The sequence below is a fragment of the Botryllus schlosseri genome, chromosome 13, assembly GCF_051294905.1.
Source record: "Botryllus schlosseri isolate E-star chromosome 13, Bs_hap1, whole genome shotgun sequence".
Lineage (NCBI taxonomy): Eukaryota > Metazoa > Chordata > Ascidiacea > Stolidobranchia > Styelidae > Botryllus > Botryllus schlosseri.
The window spans coordinates 14,184,133-14,192,517 of record NC_137248.1 but is presented as its reverse complement, the minus strand read 5'-3'; positions in this window follow the sequence as shown (position 1 = coordinate 14,192,517).

Below are 8,385 nucleotides of genomic sequence, written 5' to 3'. Positions count from 1 at the left end.
CTATCGGTGAATATAATTTAGGTAGCGGGTTGGCGTGGTTCCGTTCACACCGCATTGTCGCCCTTTGCCCATATGAAATATTTTATCACGGTATATATGGCTCATTAAAACGTTCGAAACTGATGTTTTGCAATCTAGCATTTACTCATCATATCGTATTGTAGCAGTCCATGACGTGTCCTAATCTGAAAAAGTGGACTCTGACTTTTTTAGTTTCAGAGCTGTTTTAGCATGCCACCTATGAAACTTTCTGGACTGAAGACATGACATACATTTTCAGCTGTTAGAAGTAGTATTTATATTTCACTTACAGTTCCCAGTATCATATACTTTGAGTTCTAATTAATATCAGTTCTTTTGTCTGGATAACATACATATTGAAGTATAAAAGCAAGTTTAGTAATGCCTTTAATTCCCGGAAATAAAGCTACACAATATGGCATTTTTACGATCCACCATATTTTTCATTCACGTTTACTAATCGCGCAATGTGTTTCGCCGTACCCTATACAGCGTCTCCGTATTGCTCGTCGACTAAACTACGGGCCTTATAATATGGGGGAGTGCACCATACCATGATATTTTCTAAAACGTGCTGTTCGATTAAACAGAGGATTAGTATCGCATTTCGATATCAATACTATCATTTTCATCCCATGAAGCGGACGAATGCTTATGCTGTCGAAAATTGAAGACCTCTTGGTACGCATCAATATGAATGAAGATGGGCAGTGGGCACCTTTCGCATAGCTCAATTTGCACCTTTTGACAATCCCTGCGAACGAATTACGATCGTTTTCACAACTACTTACTTACTTGACTAGATATAAAGTCATTCAATTCTACTTCTACTTCAAGTAGTTTTAGGTTGCTTATGGAAGAAGTACTGCAACTAGTACTTGAGTAGATTTTTCGTCGCTATTTTTACTTCTACTTGAGTAGCCTTCGTGACTACTTTGACAACCTCTGCATGTAACTCACAATTACTTCATGGACAATGGACATCATATTAACTCCTATAATACAAGGGAAACAAAGCATTGCAGTCCAAATCTCTGTTATAATCAGGAAACAATTTCGCTATCCGATGAAAACGTATTGTGTTGGCCTTAAAACCAGATGCGCACTTTGTTGATTAGGACTTGTAATCATCTGTCGCGTACTAATTCGTGTCTGCATGCGCACTCCAGAATTGTGACAGTGCTAGCAATGTTACTTGTTACTCATGCAGTGCATTTTGTAGCAGCACACGGCGTTTGATTACATCAGTGGTTCTTAACCTTTTTTCTCCCAGCGCCCCTTTCAAAAATTATTGTGCTCCAGCGCCCCCAACTTCTTATTGTCAGGAATGTAATAAAGACAATGAGTAAGAGGGAGGGCCGTAACAGCACTTCGTCAACCCCCTAAAAACGATTGCCTTGCGCACCCATAGCGTGATAAACCAAACTTCTGAGGGCTTCGCCCCCACGATCCCATGGCGTGATTTCGATGGTCAGCAAAGTTTGTGTGGCCTGGTCGCCCTAGGTACCAAAATTTTCTATAATGCATGAATGAATAGGTGGTAATCACATTGCTATAAACTTCTTATCCTCTCAGCCCACGTAATCAGATTTACCAGTAGCTCGGAGTGAGCTGTTGTATAGGAAAATAAAGGGCACGTAATTAATAATTAAACATATTCGGGCGTGCCCGCAGATACAATTATTCGTTACCAGGGCCGTAACAGCACTTCGTCAGACCCCCCAAACCCCCTGTCCGCTATTTGCTGATAGCCTATTAGGTATCTACATTGGGTATCCATTTACTGAGGCAGCTATTCTCGCCTAGCCGCGTGAAGTGCGAAAAATTTCACTAATGAATGATTGAATTGGTCAATATCATCGGGAATTGCATGTAAATTGAGATCAATTTTTATCCTCTCTCTGCTCACGTAAACACATTTACCGGTAGAGCTGAATGAGGTGCAATGTGCCCTCTAAGCTGCGCACGTGCGCAGTGCTGACACGGTCTCTGCGCACAGAAAATCTACGTTGCGCACAATAAATCCGGAGTTATTACCTTTTTTTAGTCGTTACGCACTGTTGTCCAAGGGTCAGCGCAGTGAGTTGTTGAGTGTGCGCAGACTCATCAAAACTTGAAGCGAACATTGTGAGGTTTCTTGGAAACTGTAGGGCCCGTTAGTAATAATTAAACATATTCGGGCGGGCGAACCCGTTGGTATGACTTCGTTGCATGATGTTATTTCGTGACCTCCTGTCTGCTATATCAAAAAATATAGAATCGCTCAACGGGGATATCGCGCAACAGGAATATCCCTATCGCCCAATCGTACTAAACTAAAAGACGCACACGATTTCAGATTGGTATTTTTTCACTGACATATAATTTTTCCCTGCCAGATGGAATTCGTCTTCTGAGGTTCAGATTGCCAAGACAGGAACATTCGGTGTCAGTCATTTAGGCGCCCATGGATAATTAAACCTATATGTATTTTGAAGGCTATATGTAACGAAGTTTTCGGTGTTAATTTGCTCTGAATACTCATTAAGGATATGTCCCATCACCACATCATCTACTGCGAAGCCATTTTTCTCCAGCGCCCCCCATACCGCCCCCCTGAGCCCAGCGCCCCCCATATCGCCCCCTGAGCGTTTCCGCCCCCTTCAAAATCGCCAAGGTTAAAAACCACTGGATTACATGAACGTGACATAACTTGTCAAAGTATTGATTCACAACTTGATCGCCGCCAGACTGACTGGTGTCGATCACACCAATATCGAATCTCATTGCATTGCATTCATTTCATTCATTGTCAACTTGGTACAGGCCCTACAGGGTTTCTCATCTTTCTTTTGGCCTTGGCCCATTTCCGGGTTTGAAAATGTTCCGTGGCCAACCTCTTTTCCTAGCTTCATTGTCCTGTACAATATGTGGTAATCAACCTTGCCGATATGCCTATTTATCTAAAATATACACATTTTCTCTTACTTAGCCTATTTAAATGTAGACCTGTAGTTACATGAAACCGCGCGAAGCGTGACGAAAATTTTCAAGTTGAATAAATCTAAATAAACAACGAACGAAATAATTTGGGGTCCTTGGAGCTACCCACCTGTGGGGTGCGACAGTTACGGCCCTGGAAGTTAGTATAACTCTTGTGTACTTTCGCTGTTTCACTCACGTCGCCAAACCCAATGATCCTACCCTCGAACCCACTGTGTGATTGGGCTTTTAGTTCAACTATGGTGGGGAATATTATACCCATTCTGTGCCCGCTTCAAACAATTCGTTGGTAAATGGGATACTAGAGAGAAGTGGGGAAATAATTTTAAAATATGTTAGCTGCACAATGTGCATCTGCATAGTAGGTGCATAGTAATGGATTGTGGATTTAGCGCAGTACAATAATCTTTTGAGTTGGTCTTAAAATGTCCGGCCTTCAAGTAATTTTACATAATGTATGAGTAACATGAATTGATTGTTTTATTGAAATTAATGTTCTGACATCGATAACGAGCGATTGCCACGTCACAAGTCTCCGCAGTCTCCTCATACCCACATAAAATTGTAGTTCGGCGCCTATAAGCTTGTTAGTGTTATGTTCTTGATCTTGTTTGAACAAAAGTGCAGTTGAACGAAACAAGCATAGAACAGAACACAAGGGTATAAATACAAGCACGACACACGAGAAAATAATGATTGGCGGTAATTACTAGTCCTATATAGAAATAAAGAGTCAAACGATACCAACGTAAAATGCACGAACGTAACAGTTAGTACACAACTAAATCATACAATCGAACTCACTTGCCAATGCAATTTTCCAGATAGCGATCCATGCAGACGGTGTCCGAGAAGTGAACGTACTGCTGTTACTGAGAAATTGTTGTCACCCAAATACACTTTCTTCACCTGGAACGATGGAGATATGTTATGAAACGTTGTAGAGAACTAATCGTGAAAGACAGTATGGAAGCCAGAATCTATTTACGTTAAGGCGAAAGGATATTCAATACAACGTCTATTACAAAGCGTATGTTGATAGTTCGTGATATCAGCAAATTCGTCAGCAAATGAAATTTCCTTGGATACATATTTCACGAGGAAATATGATGCGAATTCATTGCTGTTAAATAATATAGTTTCAAAATCGACAAGGATTTGGATTCCAAGAATATTAATCATTTCCTGATTTACATATTTAAGCATCTATACTGGTGTTACTATATTATTGTGGCACTCCTTACCGCCTGCTAGTGAACTTCACAATGAGGTATGCACACAATGTCTGTCAATATGACGTCAAACTATCAAAGCTTTGCCAAGACTTGCTCATATACTCATAGGCATATTTTGGAAGATAATTACGTTCAACATCTTCACGATATTTACGATATCAAAGGCAAACTACCACCAGGTTCAAAACCACTGTCTTCTGCTAAACGAGGGGTGGGAAAACTACGGCCCGCGGGCCGCATGCGGCCCGCAACACCGTCCTGTGCGGCCCGCGAGAGTCTAATGAAACTTTTTAAAAATATTGATAAAATGCGTACTTAAAATCGAAATCGACTTGATTAAAATTTTTCCTAATATATTTCACCATGATAATTCTAAGGCAGTGATTCTCAAACTGGGTGGACGCGTCCCCTTTGGTGTCGTGAAAGCATCTTAAGGGCACCGAAGCTGAGCTAAACTTTTAAAAAAATTCGCGCTCCGCGCGATTTACATCCAATTCTTAGTGTTTCTCTGTATATAGTCTGAATTTCATTTTAAAAAATCTCTCATCCACAGTCGTAACCTTCCATGCCATCAAACTATCCGTTAGGTTTGCTAGCATCCTGGTTGCGTTTTGTGATATGACGATAAGGGGGGCGCCAATCTTTCACCGTCGTAAGGGAGGGTGTCTTAAGAAGTTTGAGAACCACTGTTCTAAGGTTAAATACTTCCTATATTATTTTTATGTATAATTTCTGGGGCAGCAGCGACAGCCGGATATCAAGGCCCCCGAAGTTTAAAAGGTTTCAACTGCTAAACATCACAGAAATCCTATACGAGATTGACATAATTCGATTCACGAGTGTGATTTCAGATTGGCCACTCCAGTTTCAATTATTTCAGTGATATGCCTATAAAAAACGATTAGCACATGTCTTTTTATTCATATTTTATCTACACATAGTAGAAGCGTGTTTGAAGCTAACATGGTTATGATGCTGTCAGCATTGTGTGTCCTGGAACTGAACCAAAAAATTTAAATCCTATTCTAAGAATCGGGACAACCGACTTTCATCTCGAAAGTTTTGACAAATTAGTTATTGAGGTCGACCAGCCTATACAATCCCGCCACTATGTTTCCGACGCGTATACGATATCATCAAAAGCAATGGTTGGCACATATATCATCTCCCTGTCCTCATTATATAATCAAATACCAATATTGCGATTTGGTTTATAATCCCAATTTTATATAGTGCGGCCCGCGAATGGATTCAGATGTTGAATGCGGCCCGCGAGCTCAAAAGTTTGCCCACCCCTGTGCTAAACCATTCAAACGGCGTCGACCCATTCTAGGAATAAACTGTTATCTTATTATTGCGATTGCAATTTGACTTCGGTAAATGATGGTTATTTTTATATACGTTCGGTTGCATTTTAGCGAGGGAGGTGGCCCCATTTCAAAATTATTACATATTATGCTAAAGCGCACACAGCGCGAAGGAAAAGGTCAAGTAGCATAAATCTGCCAATATTGTTTATGATGATTAGGAAAATATTTTGAGCCTGCTTCAAGCCTTCAAAATTCCGGACATTATTGAGGCATATTTCAGAATTTTTTCCTGGACGCCACTTGAATAGTGGAATTCCGAACATGTCCGGGACGTGCAGCAATCCAAATTTCCACCGCAATCCACAATTCCTGCGATGCACGTTAATCGATTCGGGAACATTCGTCATATTCGAAATAACTTGTCCGTGCGCGCATTTTTCGAAAAAAGCAATATTATTCTGATGCAACAATGCGTTCGGAAAACACCCACACAACAATGCGATGATCTAAATAAGGACTGGCAAACGTACGGGCGGCATCCAGCCCGCCAGACGATTTCATCCGACCAGCACAGCAATACTGAATAAATCGGAAAAATGCTTGTAATATTAAGCACATTTAATACAAAGTGTTAAAATTCTTAGTAAGAAATAGGCTACTTCCTATAAATAATCCCTCAAGAAAACAAATGTTGAGTTATATTCATTGGTCACATTATAACTACTCCAGTGGCAAAAAGTGCGCACTGAGTCGAAAGGTTTATGAAAAAATATATTAAAAAGTTGTTCTTAACAGAAGCGAAAACACAATGCAAAACCGTTATACAGGTCACAAGAAGAATAAAGAAGTGACAAAAATATAATTCTAAGATCTGTTTTCGCACCACTGTGTCAGTTTTGGATCAAAAGGTCCCCAGTCTCCACAGAAACCAGGAACGGGAATTAATACTGATGAACCAAATTCCAACGTCCGCGTTTATAGGTAAATCTATCTTATTCCTCACAACGCATAGTCAAGGATGACGCCAGATCACGACTAAAACAATAAGTTGCATAAAGGCACACCAACTGATGCCGTCGTTAGAGCCACTGGTTTAGCGGCCTACATATCTATTCAACTGGCAAATCGTACTTTTGATCCGTAGAATAATTCAATATACTATCATGTAGGCTACACCGGCTGCATAACAAAGTATTACAGTGACGAAAACTGGCATGAATTTTGAGGCAACATTTTGGAATAATTTGACTGGACTAGAGGTCGACCGATTATCGACATGGCCGATTATCGAGGCCGATATTTAGAGCTTTCCCGAGTATTGATATCGGCCTATGAAGGCCGATATCGCGGCCGATATTTTATATTAAAAAGAAATTCAAAAGTTTCGGAAATTCAATGCTCCGTGTTCTCAATCTCAAGAAATCGACGACGCAAAGGGCGACATATGACAGACTTACCCTCGCAGGACGAGTTTAGCTGGGTGAGCATGCAGAGAAACTATGCTTCCTGCATTACAATCTACCTTTTCTGGACTGATCTGCAATTCTGTATCATATTTTGCTTTTTGGGTTATCCCTAATTTCATCGAATGTTCCATATTAATATCGGCCTATGATATCGGTATCGGCCTTGTGAGTGAGCCGATAAATCGGTATCGGTAGCGGCCTGTAAAAATCAATATCGGTCGACCTCTAGACTGGACTGGTCCGCGAGCAATCTGAAGGTTTGAATCCGGCCAGCGATGCAAATTGAGTTTGACATTCCTGATCTAAATCCTATCCTCATTTCAAAATGATTTAATACAGACGCCAGCAAGTAATTCAAAATATGTCCACGATCGAAGATAGGAAAATAGAGATTCGATGCACAATGCGATTTTAGTTGACGAATAGGCTACTGCTTTTTTCTCGAGTCACTGGTAGTATACCGCTGGAAGACATGCTACTTATAGTGGACGGCCTTGAACTCGCATGTTGATTTTACGTTCAGTGGACATGGCACTCACTCGGGCCAGACATGCGACTTGCAATATACCTAACAGTTGGTTTGTGGTACAGAACTTGAAGATAGCTTTCAATACAACATCCATTGTAGTAAAATATTTATTCAACTCGAAGACTTTTCGGGTGCCTCTTTTCAAGAGTTAACGGCACACTGAAGGGATTTAAACAGAATGAAAAGCAAAACCAGAAAGGCGAAGTATGACGCAACAATCAGAAATTACATACCATGAAGTCCGCAATGTAACGATGGCAACAATAACAAACTTGAAGAGTACGATACAAGTAACAAAGCAAGTATGACCGTAACCTAAAAGTTTTATTTCGGAATCGGTTTTGAAATTCACCTCGGACTGGAAAGAACATCATAACCAACCTATCAGATTATAAACTTAATGACATCGAAGAATTTGTACTGTCACATGGACTAGATTTCTGTTTGCCTCCCAACAACGCAAAGAGAGAAGAAATATTCGCCAATTTTGAGGTATTAGTTGGTCAACTAAATCACCATCGACCATTATCTCTCGACCATTTTTCCGCGATGAAAGCTAAACTTAGCGATCTTGCGCATGCGTATTGTGGCACCCCCGTGGACTGCGGAGATTTCTTGATGAACAAGGATTGCCTTAAAGCCATCAAATCCTTGCGTTGCAATGAGAACATTTGCATAACGAAACCGGACAAAGGTTCTGGAGTTGTAATTTTGAACCGCGTTGATTACAACTTGAAAATGGATCCATTTTTCAAGATTCGTCCAAGTTCATTAACCTTGGTCCAGCTGATACTAACGACAACACACGAAAGCTCGAAATGAAGCTGCAACGTCGCCTTCTC